General features: G+C 36.3%; 1 long non-coding RNA gene across 1 annotated transcript; it reads left to right on the top strand.

Moving 5' to 3' along the window:
• The first annotated feature begins 2,469 nt into the window (after nucleotides 1-2,469).
• On the top strand, nucleotides 2,470-3,018 carry LOC308698928. Its single transcript, XR_014031126.1, has 3 exons — nucleotides 2,470-2,589; nucleotides 2,755-2,816; nucleotides 2,925-3,018. It is a non-coding gene; the product is annotated as an uncharacterized lncRNA (long non-coding RNA).
• The last annotated feature ends 13,926 nt before the right edge of the window (nucleotides 3,019-16,944 follow it).

The following is a 16,944-nucleotide window of genomic DNA, read 5'->3' on the forward strand; positions in this document are numbered from 1 at the left end:
GTCCGCCTGCTAGTTACAGATAATATCCTGTGTACTGTTAATGTCGTGGCAGGGCAATAATGTTAACGTTAGTCAATAACTCTTTTCAGCAAGCGATAGTCCTTCTGTTTTTGAGTGTGTTGCTGCTGTTTGTGTTAAGCGCCCTGCTCTGGCAAGTTCAATGTGATGTTATCTACATGCTGATGCACCCAAATGAGCTAGTGGCTAACGTTAGCAGTTACGTTAACTTTTACTCAAACAAAGTTAAGGTTATGGACATAATAGTTACCGAATGAACTATGCAAGTTTTTATTAAACCCTTTACAAACGTCTTTTCATTATAGGTTTAAGTGGAAGGAGTGCAGTGAGCATCCCCAAAATCAAGGTGACTCAAATGTTAATTTAGTCTGTAACTATTTTTCACCATTTCTTTTATTTGGAGCCTAATTCATTAGCATCAATCAAACGTCTCTTAAAAATTAAATCTCTTGCTGTCTGTTTTTGTGTGCATGTGCAGACCTACATTGTCACCGGAATTCATAAATTTTGGGGCATCTCGCCCGGGGGGCGGGGTTACGTTCTGCGTCACTTCTCTCATGCGGGTTCTCGTCGACCAGGGTCAGCGCGCACACAGGCAGGCACAGAACTAGCTAGCGAACCTAGGTCATAAATCTAATAAGTTATGTTTTTTACAACACGTTTTTTGATGGAAAAGTGATGTTTAATTTCCATAGTCTTTGTTTAGTGAACGAAAGCGAAATCAGGAATTGCGGTCTTTCAGTTTGTTTATCGTTGCCTAGCTACCAAGGGTTGTACAAGATGTGCTGTAGCCTTAATTATTTACAATGGCCAAGTCGCGTTTCATATTAACAGATGAATAGGCTTCGCTCAGTTTATTAAATACATCCAACCTGAAAATCACGGTAGGACTGTGCAAACAAAGTAGACTATCTGTCTAGCATTGCCATGTCAGTGTATTGATTCATTGTCCCATCATAGTTTGTAAGAGACATTTCAGGTTGGATGTATTTAATAAACTGAGCGAAGCCGAAGCCTATTCATCTGTTAATATGAAACGCGACTTGGCCATTGTAATTAAGGCTACAGCACATCTTGTACAACAGAAATGGTTAGCGCTTTTCCCAAATATCACTTTTCATAAGGTATGGACAGTGCCAAACAAATTTTTGTTTCATAATAAAATAGAAGAAATCCATTTTAAAAATATTCACCGTTATTACCCTTGTAATAAATATCTAAGTAAATTTTACAGTAATATTTCCCCACTATGCTCTTTTTGCCAAGAGGAGGAAGAATCTATTTTACACTTATTTTACTTATGTTCTTATACTAAACAATTTTGGCTTCAAATTTCAGCTTCCATATTTCTTGCATTTCATCAGTTATGTAATATTTCTGTCAGTAAAGTTATTTTTCACTCTGATGTCTCTGAAAATAAAAAGCTAGATGATATATTAAACTTGTTCTGTATGATGGGAAAATACCACATCCACAAAGCAAGATACCTTAAATTCAAACCTAGTTGCAAAATTTTTGCTTATGATTTAGTTATTATTGTCTTAACTTCAAAAAATCCCCTCCAATAAAAAAGCTTTGAAAACATCCTGTATTATAGAACAAGTTTTATGTAAATTGTAATTGTATTTTATTTACTGTTATTATTTACTTTCATTTTCTCTGTATCCCCACATGTTCATGTTCATTGTTTTGTGTTATTTCCATTGTATTGATTTATATTGTAATGCAATAAAAAAAAAAAAAACATCTTGTACAACCCTTGGTAGCTAGGCAACGATAAACAAACTGAAAGACCGCGATTCCTGATTTCGCTTTCGTTCAAAACAAAGACTATGGAAATTAAACATCACTTTTCCATCAAAAAACGTGTTGTAAAAAACATAACTTATTAGATTTAAGACCTAGGTTCGCTAGCTAGTTCTGTGCCTGCCTGTGTGCGCGCTGACCCTGGTCGACGAGAACCCGCATTAGAGATGTGACGCAGGACGTAACCCCGCCCCCCGGGCGAGATGCCCCAAAATTTATGAGTCCCCATTGTCACCAGAGAGCAACTTTATCGGTAAGTTACATTCACTTGAAATTCTGTATCATTAATTTGTCATTAAAGAGGTTGATTGCATAATTTGACTGGTTTCATATTGATTGTTTTATCTGTGCAGGTGAAGGACTTCTTGGGGAAATGGCCGGCTCTTCGGATTGAATCACAGGTAAAACAGACTCACTTCTCTTTTCTGCCACTCTTCACACATATTTCACTGCCAAATTTTTAATATGTATCACATTCAAATGGAACAGCAAATGCCACTATTCACTGTGTGTAAGAACTATCACTTTGCATGTGACCATGTTGCTCAACAATGTATTTTAACGGAACATGTTGCATCACAAATGTGTTTTCTGTTGCAAATCGAGTATTAGTCTTTTTATATAATTATTTTTGTTTGTTTTTGTAGCTTTGTGCTGAGTTCCAACGCATCACAAACGTCAACATACGGAACCAGTTCTATGCTGTGCTTGACCAACACACACCTGCACTGGTGGCCTTGTATAGGCAGAAGGCGGCACGAACCGGTAAGATATCAGAGGCGCTGAGTGACATCTTAAAGACTTATGAACTGATATGTTTTGTCTCTTATGTTTACTGTGATGGCCAACTTATTCAAACTGAAAATTCACTTTTGAGGTTCTTGCAGATTGTGAATCCATTTAAACGCTTTTTAATTTCAAACTTTACAGGAACCCGTAAAGCGCCTCCATAATTCAGAGAACAACCCACACAAATACGATCCACAAACCGGGTAAGACTGCGTATTGTATACTGTAAATGTTAGTTTAATCTACCACTATATGGATTTGAAATACTAAAACTGAATTTCATTAATGATGCCTGCAACTTTTTCCCCCAGAATAAATTCATCACATAACCTGGCTGTGACCACTTATCTCTTCAAAGAATTAAGGACAACTTTTACAGACGTTGACCCTGAATGTGCAAAAGGTAATCTTAAAGATGTTGTAATCATTTTAATGTCCTCTGTTTTACTTAGTTTTATTGGCATTACATTTATTTATGATTTATTTAACAGGTTGCAAGACGTATTTTGAGACTTTGCGGAGGAAGTATTCTTCGGCTCAGCCTGAAAAGGCCAAGAAAAGAAACACTATGAAGAACACTGCAAAGAACCGTCAAAGAAAGAGACGGGTAAGTTAAGAAACTGGTTAAGCAGTTGTTGTTTTTTTCTTCTTCAGAATGTAACTGTCCTCCTCTCTGTGTTTTAGTGGTTAAATTACTGTCATGTTTTGCAGTTGCTGGAGACCATGTCCAGTGTTGTACAAACCCAACACATAAAGGGAACTGTGGAAGACTGCAACAATAGAACTGATGTCTGATGAAGATGCTATTGTTGATGGAAGGCCAGTGTGGATGCTGAGGTCTCCACCAAACAGAACCACAGAGTTATCTGCTCTCTGCCAGGTACTACAAACCAGACTAGAGGCTGACCCACGCTACGTCACACCACCAGTGCATCATGGCAGTTTGAAAAAATTAATATTTACATATATACACTTTAATTTCTATATTTATTTATTGATTTTAAATTGTTTTATATTGTATACTTTGTATATTTGTTCCTTTTTGATGTGCATGTTGCTGATCTCCACGTTTTGTATTTTATTCCTTTACACCTTTGTTAACATTTCTTTTTCCCCATTCATTTTAATGTATGTTTATAATGTTCATGTTATATTTGTTTTTGTTCCTTTAAATTTTCATCCCCTCAAATATTTTTGTTCCCCCATTCCTTTTTAATGCTTGTTTATAATGCTCTTTGTAATGTTTTATTTACCTTAATAAAAATGTCAGACTTTCTCATTGTTCTTTGTGTGTGTTTTTAAAATTATATTTGAATGTATTAAAATTGGGGTAAGGGGGGTTTAGTGTATACTGAGCAATATCTGCATAGCTGGCCTATAACCAATCAAATCACTGTGCGAAAAGGCCTAGGGTGGGTTATGTTCTAAAAGTAACCAATCAAATCACTTTCCTGGGTTTTCAATGTATCCTGTCCTCCAATAGTGGTCTGGGTAATGGGAGTGGTTTTAAAAGAAAAGGACCAATAGGGGGGAAGGCCAAAAGGTGCACAAAGGTGTGAAAATGTTCTCTTGAAAAAACCTTTGAGGGATTACTTGCCATGGCAACAAATGGCTGTAGCACGGGAGTATACGTCCACAACATACATCCGATTTGGTATCATTTCGGATGTATACGGATATATACAGACCCATGGAATTTGAGCTATCCGGCCAGTATACTCCCGGATTCTTCCGAATTCCAGCAGTGTATACAGGAGTATACTGGTCCGGATACACCTCTTTTCATGCAGTGTCTGTGACTGCGAGGTATATGGTCAAAATCCTAAATCTTACTGTGTGACATGGATAGGCTACTCTTTATTCCGGACATGGCCGTAGAACATCGTTTGGTCTGGATTTGTAAAATGTCCTGGGCTAACAAACATGAAACAGGGACTCTGAAACGGAAGCGCTTGATATTTTCCATTTTTGGTCAGAACTCACGGAAAGGAAGCAGGGCACATATAGGCTACAGTGAAGTCAGAGAATACAGTAAAATTCTGTAAATTAAATACAGTACAGAATGTTCCACAAATGTACAGAAACGCTACTGTAAAAAATACAGTAACTGGCTGGCAACCCTGCTGCCAGTATTTTACTGTAAAATTTACAGGTAATTTTTAACAGTGTGGTTGGTTTGGTTTAGCCTTCTGTTCAGTGCGCCACAGCTGGCTCTCCACCCTCAGAGGACAGCTATGCCTGATTGCACTCCCACGGCCCACCCTGTTGTGACTTTTGGCAACCTTGACTGACTTTGTGAAGTCCGTCGGGATATCTCTGTATAAATCTGTCTTTTTCAAATAGTCATTTCATGAAACCCCAATATGATTCTTACTCTACGGCAATAAACATACTGGGACAATACAATCAGAGTTTGAGTTTCGTTCTCATTTTATTATTTCTTGCAGAGGCAAAAGCTAAATACACCACTCTATGCCAGCTAAGGTGGAAGTACCATGGGCCAGATATACACAATTACATTTCAAAGCTTACTGTCTTTGTTCAATGTATGCGCTCTCTCTAATAAAATCAGGTGTCTTCTTCTGAGGCCCACATAGCAACATTGTGACAGCCCAGATCCCAGATCAGTGAGTGTAAAAAGTGGTTAAATTACATAAAATTAAAATACTTTTTTAATGTACTTATTGTCCTCATCAAGCTATTTAATAAAACAAGTCATTTTGATTATTTGTATTTTATGTTCATAATAATATTAAGCAGTTTGCATGTGTCCCTGAAATTGCTGTCCACCCTGTCATTATAAAATGCCCCCTTAAGAAACCAACTGATGTACTCACTACTCAGTGACATCCCCTCCCCCATTTGGTCTTTCTTCAGTGGAGGTTAAAACATCTGCAACACATACAGTAAGTATCTACACTTATATTTCCTAATTTTCATCATATTGTGTTTGTAGTTGTGCACTCTTAACCCGAATTAGTTGACTTTACTCGCAAATTGCGAGGAAACCCGTTGCCTTATACCACTTTAGTTTTTACACAAGCAGAAACTAAACATGTTGAGTTGTATTAACATATATCCCTAACCTTTTACACAAGCTGAAACTAAACATGTTGAGTTGTATTAACATATATCCCTAACCTTTTACACAAGCTGAAACTAAACATGTTATGTTGTATTTACATGGTTTAGGATATTAGGTTTACTATTGGGTACCCAGCATGCATTGCAAGTGTCACCATTGTTGAGATCCATATACAATTCCGTTGGATTTTCTGCTGGAAAATAACAGCAAATGTCAAGTGCTACTGACTTTAGTGACTTATAATTTCTATTGACAACAGCATTAATAGGCAGTTACAATCGATTGATCAGTTTACTCTTGGCTTTTTGCTATAACTATTGTGCCTTTCAAAGTCACAGTTAAAGCAGCCAGTGAACATATAATGTTTAAATGTCAAAGGCAAGAGCCCAACTAAAGCCAACACCTTTCACCATCATGGTGACTACAAATGAAACAATAAATAATCAACATCTAAACCTCTGTTGATTCTCAACAAGATCTTTTGTAGACGTCTGACAGAAATAAAGTCAGTCTGTTTAGTAATAAGTTAAGCTGGTAATGTTCGACTCTTCGGTTCAAAATTTAAATGGCGCATTCTGCGCACTGTCACCTGTTTAAATAGGCCACGCCCCTCCCTTACAAAAGCTTAACATAGCGAGGTATCTTAGCTTAACATGATTAGTGTAATGAATCTTTCAGCTAAATAGTACAAACAACTAATGTTGTTTAGTAATGATAGCAGGTTTTTACTAAACATAAAAGAATAAGTAATGATTACTCGTAAGTTTAATTAGAAACAAAATCTGGGTTTACAGTGTGTGTTGTCAAGCTTAACATGTCCACTAGGGCTGTCAATCTTCCTCTTTAATACTATTCAAATTCCATTCCTTATTTTATTTAATATTCGAATAATATTCGAATATTAAATGCTCAAATTCATCCTATTATTAATATTTACGACATTACACAGTCTTATGGATCGCCAATGCAAATGCGTGATGTTGATCGGTCTCATATCTTCACAGATAAACCGTGTCAGTTTGTCTGTTATCGCCTTTTGGCGGACAGCTGGTAAACGTTTTTGTTTGAAAATGTATATTTTTCTCTCCGTTTTGGCCTTCCGTCCACACTGAGATGGCGTTTTTATTAATGAAAACGAAGCTTTTTTGTAAACGCACTCCAAAGTGGATACATTTGAAAACTCCATTTTCACGTTGTAGTGTGGACTGGGAATCAAATTGTCAGGAGTGGTGATCTCCGTTTCCGTGGTGACATTGCTCTCTGCGATTTTTGTATTGTTATGATACAGCGTGGATAACGTGCACAATTGTGTTACAATTCAAAAACGTTATTGTTCATCAGACGAAACAAAAGCATTTCATTTTCACATGCGTGTAAGCGAGAAAGATTGCATAATTTTTTTTTTTAAATATATATAAAGCAATATTCGAATAGGAACTTAAGCATTCGAATAGTATTGATTTTTTAAATATTCGAAATATATTCGAATTTCGGAATTCGTTCCAACAGCCCTAATGTCCACCCTGTCATTGTGAAATATTAATTAATATAAAAACATTTCAGAAATTCTAAATATATATTTTAAACAGTGCACAGTCAGCTTCAACAGTGAATCACTTTTGCTGTACACCATGTGCTAATTAAATACTAACTTTAGCCAAAAAATGAATGTCCACCCTGTCATGGAACAGGGTGGACATTTGCAACTCCTGAAAATCAGCCTGAGCCAGGCCCCTCCTTCTTTTATATTGGTTAAGGGTTTCTTGAAGTTCCTGTTGTTTTACTAATGTTCCCCCGTTCTAGTTCACCCAATAAAGCATTTGTCCACCCTGTCATGCCAAGTTCCACCCTGTCACTTTGTTGTCCACCCTGTCATTTTTAACTTTTATGATGAAAATAAACTATTATTTTAACAAGTTAACAAAACCTTGTGTGTGATTTCTTAATAAACAAATATGGGCAGGTTAGTATTGTTTTAAAGTTTGACTAAATATCTTTGTTGTTAGATTTTATTTAGAATATAATGTACAACTATCGCATATTATATTGGGCAATACATATTTAAGCAGCAACTTCAGTATTATCAAAATACTTTTAACATTAACTAAAATGTTTTGTTGGGAAAGGGACACATTATCTTTCCACAGATCTACATTTTATAATCACTATGCAATGAAAATGTATTTATTCTACTATGAATTTGTCCATGACATGGTGGACATATTTTATGGTTTGCTCGTATATTGTCAGCTTGCAGTTAATTTATAAAAAGTGCTGGAGCTTGACCAATGTGCATTTCTAACAGCCTAATGTCTCCTTACAACACATATGAAGTTAAATGGAAAATCTCAGATTTTTTTTTTTTTTTTGGAAATTGTGAAGTCTCAAAGGCACTTTATGGTGATTTTGACCCAAAACAGTCATTTATTCGTTATAAGTATGTTTACATAACCTCTTCAAACACTGATAACGATATTGAAAATATATTTGTTTACATTTTTTTTAGATCAAGCATTGGAATAATTCGGGGAGAACACCCAACAGAAAGACCCATTTACCAACTAACTTACAGTAAGTCAATTTTACCCACTGTTCGAAAACCAACACTGGGATTAATATATAGTATTAAGTATGGTTTTCACCTTTAAAGTAAGACATTGAATGTTACTGATAGAAAGTCTGAGTAACTTCTTGTCCTTTTGTCTTTCTTCTGCTGAAGTGGCGTACTGAAAGTGGATTCATGTCACCTTCATCAGTCCTTTCTTTAATCACTGGAAACCATTAAGGGAAAGACCCTCAGACGTGTCATAATAGGATAAATTCGGCTGCATGTAAACTTATGTGATGGTTTGATTTTGGTACCAAATGGCTTTTTTTTGTGTGCTTCCCTTGCTATGATACACATTTCTGATGGGATTGCCATGCTTTAAGTGTATGTTTACATTTTTAATCATGTAATAATTAACAGTCTCAAAGACGACATTACTCAGTTTATATTGTGTGAATGTTATAATGGCAAACATTTTTACAATTTAAGATTGTTTAAAGGAATGGTTAAAAAAAATACTGCTTTTTAAGGAATTTTCATTGAATAATTTCTTCTTTCCCCCCTTTAGATTCACCAAGGATCCAGATGATTACTGGCAATTTGGTGGAGGATTATTCTTTAGCTGCTACATTGCACTATCACTTCTGGTACAGTTTTAATTGGCCTTTTGTGTTATTTTTTTATTTTACTTGATTTAATAAATTACTTTTAATTAGTAGGCTACAATATATGGCTAGGATTCTGAATTAAAACAGTGTAATGTTTCTCCACAAATATTATCAGAAATATACGGAGCCCCCAGGGGTCAGGCAATAATTGTTGAAACAATATTTATCTGCATTGAAAGATATGTCAAAGAGAAACAGATCACAACCCTCTCAGCTCAACACCCAAATTTGTTGATTTCCTCATCTGTTTTAAGGATGAAATCATGACCTTATGATTATAGTAACCGTAACTGACACATAGGAGTAATATTAGGGTACATTTTTTACAATTCCACGTTGGAGCTCTGAAGAATTGGCTTGTGTAAATTTACATCTGAATACATAAAATGTGTTTTAGAATGGATAGTGTTGTATACTTTGTTTTCTACCCGACTCTAATTGAACTGTAAAGTGAAAATCTTGTATGTGACTTATTTTGTATTCAGTTTTCTTGCTTTTAATTATACAGGATAGTACAGACAGCGGGCAAGAAGTGAAGAGGAAGTGATGGCATCGGAAGCAGCACAACCAAAAGCTTGTGACCCCATAGAAGTTGTCCGAGTGCGTGGAAGAACAACCCAGCCAGCACAGCCCTGTGGGGCCCAAATGGGTTTGACCTGGGCTATCTAACTGGGACCCAGTCAGTTTTGCCCCCAGTTTCCCCACATGGGTTTGCCCAGATGAAATGAACACTGCTTAGTGTGCACACTACAGGCTGTTTAATGTAAAACTTAATCAGTGTTGGAGGTAATGAGATAATTAAGTGATTGAATAATGATTGTGCATTAATGATGAACACCTGCTGTTAACAAGCAGAATCACTGAAGGACAGAGAAACACAAGAACTACTTCCAGCCACAGCCTTGGATGAAATCAACTGAAGATAAAATACATTACATCTCTCAAGATCTGATTTAACAACTCCACAAACAGCATTACCAGCTTCACTTATTACTAACCAGACTGACTTTATGTCAGACATCTACAGAAGTTCGTAATAAGAATTAACAGAGGTTTAGATGTTGATTACTTATTTGAAAGTAATAGTTTGGTTTGATGTTACCATTGTGGCAATCAGTGTGTGCTTTAGTCAGGCTCTTGACTTTTTAACATTAGTTTTTCTCAGGCAGTTGTATCTGTTTGTTATGGTGAGAACAGCAAGAGAAAATGTAGTCACATGCTGTAAGCTGATTGATGATAAGAATATGATCATCAAATGTGGCTTAACTCACTGATCTTATGTGTGAGGTTTATACGGGTAGTATGTCATTAATTTTGTTTTATTTTTGTGATTTTTACAGCAAGAGATCCAGCACAGTTTAATCAGACAATCAAATGATTTTTAACACACCATTTACATATTTTGGACATATTTTGGAGTTTTACTCGCACACAGACATCAAGAATGAGCATATGAATCTCAACAATGGTGACATGCTTCATGGTGCAATGCATTCTGAGTGCATCCTACGAAACTTATCCATGGCTCCCATGGTAACATCAAATCAAACTATTACTTTCAAATAAGTAATCAACATCTAAACCTCTTCTTAATTCTCAATAAGAACTTCTGTAGATGTCTGACAGAAATAAAGTCAGTCTGGTTAGTAATAAGTGAAGCTGGTAATGCTGTTTGTGGAGTTGTTTTTACCGTTTAGACGGAAACGCGACGTTGGAGCGTATTTAAGATTTCCACTCTGGAGGGTGGTTTCACTTTTTTGCGTTTTTAACCTGTTAAGCTGCAAGCCCACCTTTGAAAAATCCCCAGAAATGACATACCCACACTGAAACAGATACAGTTCATGAACCCTTTGCACTAAAAGCACAAGTATGATATCATTTGAAAGCTGACACCTGGCAGTTTATTGTAAATGTAGAATTAATTATTGTCATAATGAAAATTTTTTTTATAAATAGTTATTAGAAATTTATTTTTATGAAACATCTTCATGAAAATAAAATTGAAGTTGACCCTGTAGCAATCTAGAAATGCACTACAGCTAAAGCCACATGTCTAAACATTTTATGTTTAAAATCTGAAGATGATAAGTCTAAAACTCTGTATTTAGTTCATTTTTTTCAAGATAGAAGCACCTAGAGCTAGCTAGCATGTTAGCTTAGCACACCATCAATACATGACAATTTATGAGATTAAAACCATGTTTGTGCTTCAAACTTACTTTAAAACGCAAGTGAAGTGTTTTAAATAATCTTCTGTGATCTAATTTGGCATCAGATAAAAAAAAAATCAGACAGAAAATATACTATTTGATCATATTCTGCACAATGATGGTCTATAGATTAGCATTACATTATACATATAATCTATTATTATGAAAATACCTGGCATGGCTTGAAAAACACAGGTAACTCAAATATCATTGCAATCATGTTTATTGTCTGCAAAATATCTGTATCTGCATGATACAGCGCGATGTCTTGTTAGCTTTGTGTGTATCAGTGACGTCCTGGAATGTCACATGATTATGGCTCTTCTTCATGTCCCATATATGGGTTATTATTGTGCTTATAGCGCCCTCAGGTAGGGCTGGGCGATTTAAATCGCGATATTGTTATGCGCATCTCATCAGTAAAGCCGGTTCCTTGATTAGTAGTAAATCACCATCACCTGCTTTCAGATGGAGCGGCATTTACTACAAAGAGCCGTAGTTAACCGACAAGCTGAGCCAAATCACATGAATATCGCGGACGTATCGCCAGCGATATTTAATGCGATATGGCTCAGCTTGTCAGTTAACTACGGCTCTTTGTACACAGCAAAACCTCCAGTAAATTAGCGGTGTTAAATTAACCCTCTGAGGTCGACAAACGCGCCGGCGCGTTTTGCTGGATTTTCTCCACATTGTAGCACTTTAAACTTAAATTTCTCCGTCATTTATGGTCATACAGAAAAAATAAATATAAAAAAAGAATCTGTGGTATTTCTACTTTTGTATGTGTCCACTTCCAATCAAATCAAAACATTGTGCTTTTGTAAAATAAAGAAAATAAACAGTGTGTGCGTTCTGCCTCTCCGTCGCGGTGAACTTTTTTTTCTTGAGCACGTCTATAAACTGAAACAAAACTCAGCGAATACTTGTTACACATTTATGAGCCATACACCTTTATAAACATTTAAGTGTGTACTTTTAAATGATCGGATTCAAAACGAAAACAAATATTCTCTGTTTAAGTAATTTGTATAAAACCAACAAGATTTCCAGCTTCTCAAACGCTTCCTAATTATTTTTAATTCGGCCACGCCCACTCGCGCAAAAGATATTCACATGCAAATCTCCACATGGAACGCGATCGCCCTCATTACCTCAACAACAAAACACTTCACTTCACTTTTCGTCGAGTTTGAAAGACGTGCCTGAGCTTACATTGGATTTACATCAGAAGAAGAAGAACGATATTTGAAGACAAGAAAGATAAGGTAAGAAATTCTTACATATTAGTTTGCTATTGTTGCATAAATTTCACATTGCAGTTGAACTGTTGCTAGATATATGGTGAATATTATAATATTTAGACCCGTGTTTACTGTTACTGTGTTTGTGGATATCTGCTCAAACGTAGATAGGCTATGTATATGGTAGGCCTAACCATAATGTTTTATATTTGATCGCAATCGCGTTTTAATGTATCATATTTTTGATCGCGATCGCGTTTTAATGTAGCATATTTTTGATCGCGATCGCGTTTGAATGTATCATATTTTGGAAAAGCAAAACGCTCCAAACGGCTTCATGTTTTTACTATTCTCTCATTTCATATCATCATAACGAATGGAAACATTTGAAGTAACATGATAATCGATATATTTTTCTCTAGCTTAGTTGTTACTGAAATCTTTTTGAAAATATATATAGGCTGCTATATCAGACATCCCAAGTCTCCCGGAAGTTCCGGGAGTCTCCCGCATATTGATAGCGGCTCCCTGATGCCCGCAAATCAGTTAAAATCTCCCGGAAGCAAGAGCGCGCAAGCGTAGCGCGCGCACGGCAGAGAGAGGGAGCGAGAGACCTTGCGTGTGTGCGCTAGTGTGCGTGTGTGCCTCGGGATTTTATCTCTACTTTCGAGCCGAATTAATCAGCCCCCCCCCCCCCTTGGAGATTTCTCGAACCGAATACCCCCCCCCCCCCCCCCCCCCCCCCGTTGGAGATTTCTTGACTCCCGGAAATGACTTTGTGCAGGTTGGGATGTCTGCTATATTGTTATTATTTTATGCAGCACTGCGCATAGCCTATACCTACAAGGCACAACAAACCTGGTGTTCATTATATATTGTTGGAAACATTTGTGTGAGTGTGTGTGTGTATTCTGTGAATTAAAAAGCAATTTTAACAAGAAAAATCTAAAATGTATTCCCAAAATCGTGCAGGCCTTTCTCTTGATATCAGTATGTTCACTTTTTTTTTTTTTCAGGGCCCAGATGCCACTGAGTCCTGCTGACTTCAACATTCACAGTACATGTCTCTGTACATGAACATGGTAAAGTGAAAATCAAACACCTTAGAAAATGAAAGGTATGTACAATGTTTTTAGGAATGGCACAAAGGTCTCTTTCTTCAATAAGTGCTTTTTTGTTGTGTATCTTTGGATTATGTTGTGTTGTAAATAAATCCAAACAATTTTAAAAGCCATTCTTTTTTAAATCTCCTCATTCTTTGTGCAAGGTTGGTCAGAATGATGGGCCCTGATAAGCTCCTAATAGGGCCATTAGGGAGGTTCTTTGTCTTTCTCAGGTGTGGAAAGCTTTCATATTAATGAGGTGATCCGCCTCTTCGCATATTGCTTTCTAACACAAACACGTCGTAAAATTTTTAAATCAATATATTGTCTTCTCTGAATGAGCAGTCAGGGTGATTCTCACATAGTTTTAGAGCAAATATTCTAGGCTACGTGATACAATTTTCAAAAGTCTTGTGAAGAAATAATCAGTATGGGTTTCATGACCTTATTTCAGTGAGAATTTATTTTTGTATTTTCACAAACCACGCATAAATGTCATTATCTCAAAACTACAAACTTTTACATACATTCTGCTGATATATTATTGTAGCAGAGTTTGTGCTGAATACAGTGTAATTAGACTTTAGCCATGAAAATGTCACAAGTAACAGAAATAACCACAAATGTCAGAGCATGTCAGAACACCTCCAGGGCCCAGAAAACAGCTCAGACCTCAGAGGGTTAACACTCCTGGGAGTGTATGAGTCCACACTCAAGAGTGTTTAAGTTAATGAGATAACTAAGTGATTAATTTAGTGATGATTGAACATTATTGAAGACACCTGATGTTAACAAGTAGAATCGCTGAAGGAGAAAATCGCAAATTGTAAGTTACCATTATTGTGATGGGTAGTTGCTTTAGTTGGGCTCTGACCCTTTTATATGTACTTTAGATTTTATTTGGCGGTTGTATCTGAGTTAAAACTGCCTGTTGAACAAAGGATATAAAGTGATCTGATGGTGTTGGTTATGTTATGAAAATCATCATTTGAACTTGATCACTGAACTCATTAAAATCCTTCTTTCTGACTTTGATTTATGTTGTTGGTTACTGCATAACTGTGAATCTGAATAAATGGCCAGAATTTTTGTTATAATATAAAGGATTTCTTAAAAGTTGTTTAAAAAAAAAAATCATTCTTTTAGGCACACACAGATGTCAAGATTCAGTCTATGCATCTCAACAATGGTGAGGAGCAGAATATTCAATTAGGAAAAGTAAATTACATAGACAATTCAGATCATAATGTATTCATACCGCAATGCATGATGGGAGCCATTAATGAGTTGTGATTGGTGGCAGCCACTGCAACATGCTTTATTATTGTCACCATTGTTGAGATTCACAGGCTGATTATTGATGTCTGTGTTTTAAATGAATATGTCTGAATGTCTTTTTGATCAGAACAATGTTTATTAAATATTTTTGAATTATAAGTAAAGTACTGATAATCATAGGCTGAAGAATCACTAAACTGCAGCTAACAAGTTAAACCAAACTATTTTAATATGTTTCATTTTTTAGATCACAGCATGATTATGTCAAAACATGACCAACACTATATGATAACATTTTACTTTGTTCAGTTCATTGTTATAAAACATTAACAGCAGACAAACAACAGTAAATATTAAAGTAAACATATAATGGTCTAGAGCCCAACTAAAGCAAACACCCATCACCACAATGGTAACTTACAATTTGTGATTTTCTTCTTCAGTGATTCTGCTTGTTAACATCAGGTGTCTTCAATAATGCTCAATCATCACTAAATTAATCACTTAATTATCTCCTCAGCCCTAAATGCCGCTTCATCTGAAAGCAAGTGATGGTGATTTACTACTAATCAAGGAACCGGCTTTACTGACGAGATGCGCATAACAATATCGCGATTTAAATCACCCAGCCCTACCCTCAGGCTATTGGTATGAATTGAAAACCCAGTAAATGAGAGTGCCAAACGCTCATAAAGATTACATCGACGCATTTGGGTATAAATTCAATAAATATTATTCCTGTCAATAGAAATCTGATGTAAACCTATGAGAATCTATCAATATTTCTCCAAATCTGCACATTTTTGAGCTAAAAGCCCTGAGGGAAGTTGTTTTGTGTATCGCTTTTCATGACGACAGCACGGGAGTTTTTTATGAATGAAAGTGGCTGACGCGCATAATTCATATTAAAGGTATCGACTCATTTTTTCATTTCATAACTCCTGACAGAAATTTAGAAATAACTGTCGCTATAAGTTTCTCAGAATACAATAGTGGTCAAATACTGAAACTTGAGTAGTATATCTTTTTAATGATGTATAGTTTGTCAAGGTATAACATTAAATCTGATAGTAAATTTGAACTAAATAAAAAAAAAAAACGCTTCAGTGCGCGGGCGCACTGGCAACGGTTAACAGGTTAAGCCCCAAAAACGCCGTCGCCGTCTAAACGAAAGGCACATCTGATAAAATATTTTTACGTTTTCACCCGGGAGCGTTCTCGTGTAAACAGGGCCTCAATGTATTTTATCTTCAGTTGATTTCATCCAAGGCAGTGGCTGGAAGTAGTTCTTGTATTTCTCTTTCCTTCAGTGATTCTGCTTGTTAACAGCAGGTGTTCATCATTAATGCACAATCATTATTCAATCACTTAATTATCTCATTACCTCCAACACTGATTAAGTGTTACATTAAACAGCCTGTAGTGCGCACACTAAGCAGTGTTCATTTCATCTGGGCAAACCCATGTGGGGCCTACATGGAAACTGGGGGCAAAACTGGCTGGGTCCCAGTTAGATAGCCCAGGTCAAACCCATTTGGGCCCCACATGGCTGTGCTGGCTGGGAAGTGTAAGTGCAGAAGCTGATCTTAGGATGTAGTGGAGGGTGTGTATATGAAGAATATATAAAAGAGCCAACTTGTTTAGTTTTTAAAATTTAACTAAGAGCCAGTGCAAATGTTGTAAACCAGGAGAAATATGTTCCGTAACATAACATTAGAGCGAGCAGACTTTGTAAAGTTGCTACTACTTACATGTCAAGTGATAAGCAATATTTGAGTTGGATGAATGATGGGCAAATGTTTGGTTTTCTAACTTGGGAACCCTCAGTACTGCACACCCACTTCAGATCTTGCAGTTTCTATAAATGAGCTAATGTGATGAATCAGGTATATTAGATGAGGGAGACGTACAAAGTCTGTGTCTGAAAACTTAGGCAGCTGACTCATTGCCTTGCTGCCCTATCAGGCAACGACTTAGCAGGCAGCGTTTACACACTAAGGTGCCTAACAAAACTTATTTAGTTTAGATTAGTTTATTTATTTATTTGAGCAGTAACCATTCTGATTTCAGACAGACTTATAAGGCAGCATAACGGTTTAATGATCTACAACACTAATTTCAAGAAATGACTTCAAGAGTGGTAAAAGTTGGTCAAAATGTACATTTTGTGCCTCCAATATGTGCAGTGCTGGGGG

Source organism: Scardinius erythrophthalmus (assembly GCF_964197995.2).
Source record: "Scardinius erythrophthalmus genome assembly, chromosome: 1".
NCBI lineage: Eukaryota > Metazoa > Chordata > Actinopteri > Cypriniformes > Leuciscidae > Scardinius > Scardinius erythrophthalmus.